The sequence below is a fragment of the Vigna unguiculata genome, chromosome 10, assembly GCF_037176805.1.
Source record: "Vigna unguiculata cultivar grain cowpea cultivar isolate G323 ecotype 2 chromosome 10, ASM3717680v1, whole genome shotgun sequence".
In the NCBI taxonomy this organism is placed as follows: domain Eukaryota; kingdom Viridiplantae; phylum Streptophyta; class Magnoliopsida; order Fabales; family Fabaceae; genus Vigna; species Vigna unguiculata.
The window spans coordinates 8922797-8935705 of NC_140801.1; the positions used below are offsets into that span (position 1 = coordinate 8922797).

The 12909-nt window shown below is 42.7% G+C and overlaps 1 pseudogene; it reads left to right on the forward strand.

Moving 5' to 3' along the window:
• The first annotated feature begins 3032 nt into the window (after window positions 1-3032).
• On the forward strand, window positions 3033-4097 carry LOC146882091 (uncharacterized; annotated as a pseudogene).
• The last annotated feature ends 8812 nt before the right edge of the window (window positions 4098-12909 follow it).

The following is a 12909-nucleotide window of genomic DNA, read 5'->3' on the forward strand; positions in this document are numbered from 1 at the left end:
GAATGGGCTGCCTTCTATTGCAATTCCACAAGAAGTATGTACACATTGCTTAAATGGAAAACAACATCGAAGTGCCATGTCAAAGAAGAGTTCATGGAGAGCATAAAAAAAACTTCAACTTATTCATGCTGATCTATGTGGACCTATTCAACCTTCATCAAATAGCAACAAAAAGTATTTCCTAAGTTTTATTGATGATTTCTCACGTAAAACTTGGGTATACTTCCTACATGACAAGGTAGAAACTTTTTCTCTATTTAAAAGTTTCAAATCCTTTGTAGAAAAAGAGGTTGGACGAAGCATTATTTGTCTCAGGACATATAGAGGTGGAGAATTTAATTCCAGAGCGTTCGAAGAATTCTGCAAGACTGAAGGTATACGGAGGCAATTAACAGCAGCTTACACACCTCAGCAGAATGGAGTTGCGGAATGGAAGAACAGAACCATAATGAATAAGGTTCGATCCATGTTGACAGGAAGACATGTTCCAAAAACTTTCTTGCTTGAAGCAACTAAGTGGTGTGTTCATGTTCTAAACAGAAGCCCCACAAAAGCATTACAAGATATAACTCCTGAAGAAGCTTGGAGTGGAGTGAAGCCATCAATGGCTAGAGTGTCTATCAACTTGATGTGAAGAGTGCGTTTCTACATGGAGAACTCAAGGAAGAAGTATATGTGCAACAACCCATTGGCTTCATGAAATTAGGTGAAGAAGAAAAAGTTTACAGATTAAGAAAAGCATTGTACGAGCTTAAGCAAGCACTAAGAGCATGGTACAACAAAATAGAAACATATTTTCTACGTAATGGCTTTGAGATATTTTTTTGTGAACACACACTGTTTACAAAGTCAAAGGGAGGTAAAATTCTAATTGTGAGTCTATACGTTGATGATCTAATATATACAGGAAATGATGAAAGCATGTGCAATGATTTTACATCATCTATGATGCTGGAATTTGATATGTCGAATCTAGGGCGAATGAGATATTTTCTTGGGATAGAAATCTTGCAAAATAGTCATGGAATCTTTATGTGTCAACGAAAATATGCTCGAGATGTTTTGACTCGATTTGGTATTCAAGATTGCAATGCTGTAAAAAATCCAATTGTGCCAGGAACAAAGCTGTCAAAAAATGAAGCAAGAAATCAAGTGGATGCCACACAATTTAAACAGGTAGTTGGTAGTTTAATGTATTTAGATGCAACTAGGCCTGATCTAATGTATGGAGTCAGCCTGATTAGCAAATTTATGGCCAATCCTATAGAGATACACTGGTTTGCAGTCAAACGAATTCTAAGATACTTGAAAGGAACAACTAAGCTTGGTATATACTACAAGAAAGGGAGACCACTAATATCGTAGCATATACAGACAATGATTTTGCTAGAGATATTGATGATAGAAAGGGTACTTCGGGCTTTATGTTTTTCTTAGGGAGTGGAGCAATGTCATGGTCATCTAAAAAGCAACCAGTAGTAACACTATCTACAACAGAAGCTAAATACATAGCCACTGTTGCTTGCGCGTGTCAATGCATATGGATTAAGAGAATTATGGAGACTCTTTGTTTTAATGAGAATCATACGTTAATTCTATGCAACAACAACTCAACAATTCAATTGTCAAAAAATCCAGTTTTCCATGGCAGGAGTAAACATATAGATGTACAATTTCATTTTTTAAGAGATATGGTTAAAGACAGAAGCATTGAACTGAAGCACTATAGCTCACAGTCTCAAGTTGCAGACATTATGACCAAACCGTTGAAATTGGAGCAGTTTTTAAATCTCAGGAGCAAGATAGGTTTGATTGAAGCATCGATAGTAAACTAGATGTTAAGTATTTAGTTTAAGGGAGAGATTGTTAGTAGATATTTATTGTATTAGTTTTATTGTTATTTGTTTTTAATAATGGTCAGTTAGCTTGACCGGGACTTTAGGAGAGAGTAGCTAGATTTTAGCTAGTTAGTTTATTTTTTAGTTGTAACGCAGATAGGTAGTGGGTTAGTTTTTCTCTTGTGTCCGTTAGCTATGAAAGGCTATAATAATGTATTTTGTTATACAATGAATAATAGAAGATAAGTGAGCATTTTTCACAAAAAACTTACTTGTTTTTAGTTCACAAGGCAGAGGTTGTCTTGCTATAAAATGTGGGAAAACAAGGTGGCTAAAGGGTTAGAAGGGGGGAGGAGAGCGAGGCTCTCGTGTATGATAAAAAGAAGGGGGAGGCATGATCCATAGTAAGGTTTGAGGATAGGTGGAAAGTCGGGTGGAGTAGGGAAATATTTTGTCGAAGTGCATAGTAACAAGAGAGAACGTAGCCATCAACATTGAAGTGTGGTGTTTTCAAGACTGGTTAGTTGTGTGAGGCTTCTACTAAGGTGGCCTATAAGTCATGGGTTGCTCTATATCAAGGGTGCTACCATTGTTAGTCATCATGTATTCTGGTGTGTCTTCCTCACTAATCAAAAGCAAAAAACGACTAGAGGTGCATTTGTGGCCATGAAAACAAATTTCATCACAATTGTAGCATAACCCAATGGCTCTTCAATCTTGGGGTTGCGATTAGGTAAGTTTTTTTACATGAAAGGAAGAGGTGGTAAATAGGTTTGGATTGGGGTGAGAAGGTGGTTGGGGTTGGGATAATAGACTTTAAGACGATTGAGGAAAGGAGTTATGGTTTATGTATAAAGAGACTTGGAATTAGTAATTTTAGATTCCACTAATAATATATCCATATTTGTAACGTTCAGCTCCCGTACTTACCCCTAGCTTTCTGTGTTTTGGTAGTTAGGTTTCTGTTATCAGTAGTTTTTCCTATATATATGTACTTGTATAACTTCTTTTACGTACACAAATATACAATATACTTTCTTTTTCCATAAGAAGTTTTTCTCTTTCTCTCTCTTTCCCTTCTGCCTTCGTCATAGATACTGTAAAGTTCAATATGGTATCAGATGTACCCCTTTAATCCTCTTTCTTTCATTTCTTGGTTTTCTTTACCCTATCTTTCCTCTTCTTTCTTACACCATGACTGAATCAACCCAACCAACCCCTCTACCCAGTTACCTTACCTTATACCCCAATGAAAACCCTGCAACCCCTATTGTATCTCCTATCTTAGAAGATTCAAACTATCATTCCTAGTCACGATCGATGCTTACTACCTTGAATGCCAAGAACAAAGTTGAATTTGTTCTTGGAATTGCTCCTCGACCTGCCACAACAGAATCCACATATGCTTTATGGACCCGTTGCAACAACATGGTGATTTCTTGGCTTGTCCATTCAGTATCCCTCTCCATTCGTCCCAGTATCTTATGGATGGATAATGCTACCACTATCTGGAACGACATACAACACAAATTTTCTCAAGGTGATCGATCACGCATTTCAACTCTCCAAATGGTTGCTGCAACCCTTTGCCAAGGTGACCTATCTGTTTCTGACTATTTCACAAAACTTCATATCATATGGGATGAATTGGATAACTTCTGACCCGACCCCATATGCACATGCAAACCCAAATGCTCTTGCATTCTTTCTTCTGTTATTTCTCTCCGTAAGTCTGAAGACCAGTCTATGCAATTTTTACGTGGCCTCAATGACAATTTTCACAACATCAAGACTCACATGTTACTGCTTGAACCTCTACCTCCTGTCACTAAGATTTTCTCCTCTGTCATCCAACAAGAACGCCAATTTGTTGCTGGATCTTTCACTGCGTCTGTTCGACACACATATCAATCTCCCTCTACATCATCCAATGCATCACCTAACATTGGAACCAGTACTGTTCTTGCTACATCTTCCAATACTTGCAATTACTGCAAACGTCCTGGCCATAATGAATCTGCTTGCTTCTGCAAAAATGGTTTTCCCAACCAAGATGGCAAATCCTCTGAAACACAAATCATCAGGAAAATATGCACCTACTGCAATAGATCGGGCCATACCATTGATATATGTTTTAAAAAACATGGCTATCCTCTCGGACATAAACTTCACTCTGGGAAATCTCCTCAAGCTCATCACGTCAGCTCCCAAGAAACAACTTCTGTTTCCTCAAATTCTACTGACAATGGTGATATCTGACTTACTCCTGAACAGTTTCAACTTCTTTAAGATCTTTTCAAAAATCAGCTACAGTTACGCCCACTGCACAAGTAAACCAAGTTGGATCTATCTCTTCCATTCATTCAATGGCTGGTAATGTCCACAACATGACTTTTGCTAATTCTTGGATCATTGACTTCGGAGCTACAGATCATATCTGTACATCTTTACATATTTTCATTTCTTATAAACGCATCACCCTCATTTATAGCAATCTTCCTAATGGTTCCACTATTTCTGCACACTATACTGGCACTGTTGCTTTCAACACCAACTTTCAATTACTTGATGTTCTTTATGTCCCCCAATTCTCTTTCAATCTTCTTTCTGTTTCTAAAATTGTTAACTCTCTTCACTTTGATCTCACGTTTTCTTCTTCTGGCTGTATGATACAGGATGTGAAAACCAAAGAGAAGATTGGTTTAGTTAAAGTTCATGCTGGTTTATATGTACTGACCCCTGCGGCTTTTACTTCTTCTCATTCTTTATGTAATTCTGCAACTACTACTCTATGGCACTCCCGCTTAGGCCATCCCTCCCATGAAAGATTACGTTTGTTACATCAAAAATATTCTTACATTGTTGTTGAAAATCCTGACACTTGTGATGTTTGTCATAGATCAAAACAAAGAAAACTCCCTTTTCCCCTTAGCACATCTCGCACTTTAAAACCTTTTGATCTCTTACATATTGACATTTGGGGACCATGTTCTGCATCCATAAATGGTTTTAAATATTTTCTTACTATCGTTGATGATTGTACACGTTATACTTGGCTCATTCCTATGATTGCTAAATCTGAAACTCGAAAACAGTTTCTGACTTTGTTACTTGCATCCATACTCAATTTCAAACTATTATTAAAGTTATTCGAACAGACAATGGTTCTGAATTTCTTATGCATGCTTTTTACACTAAATATGGCATTATTCACCAAACTTCATGCACTTATACTCCTGAACAAAACGGTATTGTGGAATGCAAACACCAACATATTCTTAATGTCATTCGTGCTCTCCTTTTCCAAGCTCACTTACCTCATAATTTTTGGTGCTTTGCAGCTCAACATGCTGTTTTATTAATCAATTGCATACCAACACCTTTGCTTAAAAATGATACTCCTTATGAACGTTTATATGGTTCTCTATATGATCTTTCTCTGCTTCGCATATTTGGTTGTTTATGCTATATATCCACTCATTCTGTAAAACGCACAAAACTTGATAGCGGAGCTATTTCAGGAATCTTTTTGGGTTTCAAACCCCACACTAAAGGCTATTTGTTTCTTAATTTAAACACTCGCCAAATTGATATATCACGTCATGTCATTTTTCATGAACACACATTTCCTTATTCTGTCATCACTCATAACTCACCTGATCACAATTCCCTTTCCCTTCTCACCCCTGCACATTACATGCATGATTTCACTATCCTTGATCAAACTACACGTACACATGTTGATGATACCCCACATGGCCCCTCTACTACACCTACCATGGATAATGCTTCCGTTTTACCAGTTGACCAGAGTTGACCAGTTTGACTGTCCTATCAGATGCTGACACATGGCGCAGAGTACTCTCTCTCCAAAATTAGGGTTTCTGCCCCATGTTTCTTCCTTGGCTGCGTGGCTGACGGCGGCTGCTGCCGTTTTCCGGCGTGGTGGCGCGACGCGGTGGTGTTGCGAACAAGGAAGAAGAAGACTAAACTGTGGTGGTGTTGCTGCAGCGGTGGCTGACGCGTTCGCGGGAAGAAGAACTCGCAGTGGTGGTGTTCGAATTGGTTGCTGTTGTGGTGCGGAGGCGAGAAGATAGAGGTGTGGTGGTTCTGCAGTGGTGGCGTGAAGCTGCTGCCATGGTTGTGCGAGAAGATGGTGCTGCAGAATCGTGGTGGTCAGATTTCGACGTGCAATGGAGGTGCGGAGAAGACGGAGGCGCGGTGCTCATGGTGGTTGACGGAGATGGCGCCGCTGGATGTGTTGAAGAAATGGTGGATCTGCTTGCGTGGAGGATGCGCTGCGGAGAAGGTTCGTGGTGGTGGTGCGCGGAGCTGCGATGGTTGTCGGAAACGGCGGCACGAATGGAGAAAGATGGTGGTGGCTGGCGAGACGTGAAGGTGCGTGGAGATGGAGGTTACTGTTTCCGGCGAGTTGCAGTGGTGGCCGGCGAGGAGATGGCGGCGGCGGCTGCCATGGTGGGTGGAAGGGAAATTAGGGTTAAGGTTTCATGTGTGAGATGGAGGAGATGATGACGTGGCAAGATCTGAATGGTCAATTTGGTGAGTGGAGGATTATGACACGTGGCGGCTTATGGTTGGCTAATTTTAAAAGGTGAGGATTGCCACATGGCATGATCTGGTTGAGTGGAGTGTAAGTGGTAGGAGGGGTGCAACTTAGTGAAAACTGGGGGTGCAAAACAGGTTTTTGTGGTCCACTTGAGGAAGGAGTGTGCAAATAAAATCTGGGGGTGCATTTAGCTCCTGATTTATTCTTTTCCAGAATTTCTTGATTTTGGACTTATTTTGTAACTTTGAATATTTTAAAATCACACTATTAATTGACCAAAAATAAATTCCAGTTGCATTAACAAACGTTAGAATATCCAATAATATTTTATGCAACTAAAATCAATTTTTACACCACTTTTACCAAACTTACTCAATAAATCCAATAATCACAAATCCTAATTAAATCAATCTTTAAGCAAAGAAAATTCAATTAAATCCCCAAATTTAAATATTAAATGAGGGCAAAAATTTGAACTCATCACCCCTCTACTACACCTACCATGGATAATGCTTCCGTTTTACCTGACATCATTCCACCATCTGCTATTGCCCCAGATTCCACTACCATCACTGATCCTCCACGACAGTCTAACAGACAACGAAAGGTCCCTTCTTAACTTAATGATTTCCAAACTCACACTATTGTTAGATACCCCATTACTCAATACTTAAATTATAGTCAACTTTCTCCCTCTTTTAAACATATTATATTGTTTATATCTTCCACTAATACACCACATAGTTACACCCATGCTTCAAAGGATCCTCGATGGGTTCAAGCAATGCAGGATGAATTACAAGCCTTAGCAAATAACAACACATGGGTTCTCACTGATTTACCACCTGGAAAAACTGCCATTAGCTGCCGCTGGGTGTACAAGGTTAAACATCATTCTGATGGATCCATTGAACGCTTCAAAGCCCGACTGGTTGCCAAAGGATACAACCAGCTTAAGGGACTCGATTTTCTCGACACTTTCGCACCCGTTGCCAAGCTCACCACTCTTCGCATGTTACTTGCCCTTGCCACATCTCAACATTGGATAATCAAACAGCTTGATGTAAATAATGCTTTTCTCCACGGTGGTCTTCACGAGGAGGTCTATATGAAACTTCCCCCGGGTTTTCATTCCCCTCATCCCTCCAAAGTCTGCAAATTGCAATGTTCCCTCTATGGTCTCAAACAAGCAGGGCGCCAATGGTATGCCAAGCTCTCTTCCTTTCTTTTATCTAACAATTACACATGTTCCTCTGCTGATCACTCCTTATTTCTCAACCATACTAATCAATCTCTTACTGTTATCCTTGTCTATGTCGATGACGTTATGCTAATGGGAAATAACGCACAAGAAATCACCCGCATCACTACTCTACTTCACTCACACTTCCGCATTAAAAACCTCGGTGATCTTACCTATTTTCTAGGTTTTGAAATTGCACGAAACTCCACTGGTCTTCACCTCAGTCAACGCAAGTATACCCTTGATCTGCTTCATGAAACATGCATGTTGAATAGTGCCCCTACTCCTACTCCAATGGCCCAAACATCTCGCCTACAACCTGATGGCCACCTCCTTGATGATAATGCTGCTTCCTCCTTTAGAAGACTCATAGGCCGCCTGATCTATCTCACCAACACCCGTCCTGATATCGCTTTTGCTGTCAACAATCTCATCAACAAGTTTGTTTCTGCCCCTACCACCTCTCATCAACAAGTCGCACATCGTATCCTCTGCTATTTAAAAGGTACTCCTGGTCAGGGCCTCTTCTTCCACACCAATACATATCTTCATCTTAAGGCTTATAGTGACTCTGATTGGGCATCTTGTCCTTCAACACGCAAATCTGTAACCGGCTTCTCTATCTATCTTGGACATTCCCTCAAATCATGGAAATCCAAGAAGCAACAAACCATCTCCCGCAGCAGCTCTGAAGCTGAATATCGTGCCCTCGCTTCCACTGCGTGTGAAATTCAGTGGTTGACCTACATTCTTGAGGACTTCAAGCTTCCTTTCACACTTCCTGCAACCCTTTATTGCGACAACCACTCTGCTATTCAAATCGCCTCCAACCAAGTATATCATGAACGAACAAAGCACATCGAAATTGATTGCCACCTTATACGCGAGAAGATCAATCATGGCTTGATTAAACTCCTCCCTATCTCCTCCTCCTCCCAAGCTACAGACATTTTTACTAAGCCTCTACCCTCACAGACCTTCCATATACATCATTCCAAGCTGGGAATGAAAAACATCTATTCCCCGCTTGAGGGGGGCTGATAATATATCCATATCTGTAACGTTCAGCTCCCGTACTTACCCCTAGCTTTTTGTGTTTTGGTAGTTAGGTTTTTGTTATCAGTAGTTTTTCCTATATATATGTACTTGTATAACTTCTTTTACGTACACAAATATACAATATACTTTCTTTTTCCATAAGAAGTTTTTCTCTTTCTCTCTCTTTCCCTTATGCCTTCGTCATAGATGTAAAGTTCAATATCCACAAGCTTGGCAAGGTCTAAAACCTAGGTGATGGAAGTGGGTTGAAGGACAAGAAGCTTGTGACGTAATTATGGAATGCGTCCAGAAATGAAACAATTTAAAATCATGTCTAGACTGAGCCCAATAACTCTATTGCAAGCTTTTCAAAGGCGGTTTGGTAGTCTGTTACTGACCCATGTTGATGCAACTTGAAGAGTTATGTTCGATGATTGGCATAGGTTAAAGGCCCAAAGCGCAACTCTAGAGCTTGGTGAAAGAACGTCAATCCACAAGTTGATGATTCTGATACATCCATATGTACTAACTCAAAAGCTTCTCCTTTGCATATAAAGGGCAACCATATTCAAATAGGAATCCCATGGAACTGGAAATATTAGACAACTTGGAAAAGCCAATCCAATGGTTCTGAGCCATCAAAGAAAGCTAGCTGCAATTTTGGTGGTCTAAAAAGTGGTGGAGGAGGGGCTTGGAAAAGGGGAATATTTGAAATAGGGTGGACATAGGTGGGGGAATAGTGTGGTTGAGGCTTATAGGGGTGGTTTAGGCGCGTCTAAAGATGGGTCTGGTGGTGGTGGTGTGTGTAGAGAATTTTGGTATTAGGGTATAGATAGTTTCCTATAGGATGTCATGTTTTGTTTCTAGGTTGGTTTGGCAATGTTCTATGGAGTTGTGGAGAGTGGTGTTCATGATCTTTATGTTGGTCTTGAAGGGAGGTAATTTTTTCTAGAATGGTTTGGAGGGTATACTCTAGGTCTTTGTTTAGTTTAGGAGGCGTAAAGTTAGGACAATGAAAACACCAATTGATACAAGAAAGTGAAAATAGAAGATAAAACAGTGAAAAAAAAAATTTCCTCATTTTATTAAGCAGGTTGGTCTTTTAAAAACCATGTCTATGTTGGTTAGATTCACCAAAAGGTGACACTTGTCCTTATAATAACGAAAAAGATCATATTATGACATTTTAGGTTTACTGATCTTTTTAATGGACCTTGTGGAATTAAGCCCACTATCATATTGTTGTATTGCGAATTGTGGGTTGTGTTTAATCATAACTAACTTTGTGTTATTCTTGTACATAGTCGAACTTTTTGAGCTATAGTTTAATGTTCATTTTGCACGATTTGGAGTTTTGATATTTGTTTCGGGGTAGGGACCGAGTGCCTGCTAAGAACCTCTTCGACCTGCGCTGCCTTCTTCCACTCCTGTAACTTCAGCGAAATCCACTCCTAAGCTCGATCGGCTGAGATGACGATCGGGGTACCTGTCTAAAATACTCCGATGCTTAAGTTAGAAAGGACCGATCGATGTATCAAAATGTCTGTTGCAATAAATGCGAAATTAAGATCCTTACCAACCTACCTTTGGGCCCTATTTATAGTTTTCTGTGTGGGCCTGTGATTAGGGTTCCTTAATCACGGCCCAATGATCTTTTAATCAAGATTATTGACTTGTTTAACGTTAATTAACTCGATTGATTGGCTGTCTGATAATGCGACCGATGGCTGCTTGGCCGTGTTAGTTATGCTGTTTTCGATAAATAAAACCTTTCATGAACGTCTGGCCGACCGATTGACACATTCGAGGGACTTCAGAAGTCTAAAGAGATTGATCGACCGAGGGTTGGTTCATTGATTGTGTTATAGTTAGGTATTACACGTACTTGTTCGATCGACCGGTATGCCATCGAGGGTTCGTGTCGCTCGACCAGGTGCAACCGATGGACCGGTGGGCATGAACATGATTTGTTCATGACTTACTTGTTTAACCGTTTGACCGAGAGTCTTATAGTTTAATGATCGCCTGGCTGGTTGATTGAGCCCATTCGACCGATGGTCTAACAACTTATTCTTAGGCCATTTGACCGTTCGATGTAATAGTTTTTCAACATTGGCCGATGGGCCTAAGAATTAGATTTGGCCGCTTGACCGAGGGACATATAGTACACAAGCCCCCCAGCCTCGAGCGATGGAGAAGAAGCAAAGAGGTTTACTAGAGCCGTTGTGCCGATTGACCGTCCGTGCGTCCCAACGGTTATCTTGCATCGTAGATCGTGCCTAGCAGTTATGATTTGAAGCGTCGCGACGTATGGACCGTCGATCTGAATGTGATCGTGGGGGTTCTGGGATTGCCACGTGTCCCATGGTCCCCCCTATAAATAGGTTTGTGTGGGTGTCGTTATTTTCACGTTTTCCTTTCTCTTTCTAGCCGAATCTCCGATCGTCTTCTCTTGCTTGCAGGTAAAAATGTCTTCCAGTGCATCGAGTTCAGATGGTCTGTCGGGTGGAGCGGTCGGGTGGTCTGGGGGCGCCGGGTCGGTTTCTGCCTTGTTTGGTTCGTCCGAGTCGGGGACTTCGCTTGGGGGAATGTCGAGCGCAACAGGTTCCCCAATCCTCCTAAGTGGCAGCTCTGATGCCGAGCCACCGGTCGCTGAGGCGGTAGAGCAGGTCGCTGTTTCTGATGAGAGTGGGGACGTCATAGGCGTCAACGTCCGCGACGAGGGGGAGGAAGCCGATTTGCCGGAGATACCAGGATATGACTAGGCTCCCTATGAGCCGCGCACACTCGCGACAAGGTTTCGCTGGGGCAACGACTTGGGGGATCTGGTTGAGCGGACCAGGATTTTCAGCGACGAGGTAGAAGATGGGCTCCTTCGAGTCAAAGTTTGCGCCGGCAACGAGAGAGTGTGCCACGGGAAGGGAGAGGCGAGGCTAGATTTCTTCTATGTGTATGCTTGCCTCTTCCATGACTTGGGTTTGACCGTGCCGTTTGCCGATTGGCAGATGGCAGTCCTCCGTCAGATCCAGTGCGCACCGACGCAGATACACCCGAATGTGTGGGCGTCTATGCAAGTGTTCGACGTTCTATGCCAGGCGGCCGGCCTGACACCCACCATGCCTTTGTTCCTTCATTTCTACAAGACTCGACCGACGGCGTCGAAGGGTTGGGTTTCCTTCCTCGGGGCGAACAAGAGTTTGCTCACCCTCTACCTCGCCTCCTACAAGGGTTTCAAGACCGGCTTTTTTAAGGTCGCGATTCCTGGCAAGGGGAGGAGATTTATTTTCGATGAACAGAATCGACCGAAATTTCCATTATACTGGACGGTGTTCCCCCTTCCTACTGATGCCTGGGCTGAAGAGCGGTTGACCCCGGCCAAGCAAGCTGACCTGGCCGTCCTCAAGACCTTGCCCGACAAGATTCCCCCGCGACCGCTGATCCAATGCCTCCGCTCCCCGGATTTACCGAGGGCGGTTTATGGTTAGTTGTTCTGATCTTCCCGATCGTTACTTTGATTGCAGTTAACTTATCTTCTTTTTGTTTCGCAGAAATTATGGCCCGGACGACCGTTTCTAACGCCGAGTTTCTAGCTCGCGCCAAGAGTCGACGAAGGGAAGAAGATGTTCCTGAGGAGGTGACGCCTCTTCAGAGTGTTCCTGCCGCACCTTCCACCGGTCGCGCTCCTGCAACAACCGCTCCGACCGGGGCTTCAGGTGTCGTTTCAAGACCTCGCTTCATCGTGAAGCCTCCCGGTTCGGGCGCTGCTGCTGCTGCTGCTGCGGACAAGGGGAAGAAATCCAAGACAGACGACTCCCCAACCGGCCGGCCGTCCAAGAAGCACAAGAAGGGGGAGACATCTGGATCCCTGGCTGGCGCTTTCCTCGGCGGTGATGTCCGCCTTGACGAAGAGGTCTCCCTCCAGCTGGGACCTCGAGTGACGGATGCACTGAAGGATGTGTCCGAAGAGGAAGCCCTTCGGACAGCTGGGGAGCTTACCCTTAGGCTTGTAGCCTTATATACTAAGTTTCCTCGCCCCGACCGGAGCAGAATGGAGAGCTTAGAAAAGGAGCTCGCAGCGGCAAAGACAAAGCTGAACGAAGTAAAGGCGTCGGCGGCTGACCTGAAGACTCAGTTCGATCGACTAAGCGGCATCAAAGCTGAGCATGCCAAGTGTGCTGGACTGCTAAAGGCCGCCGACGATCGGGCGAAGGCTGAGCAAGCGA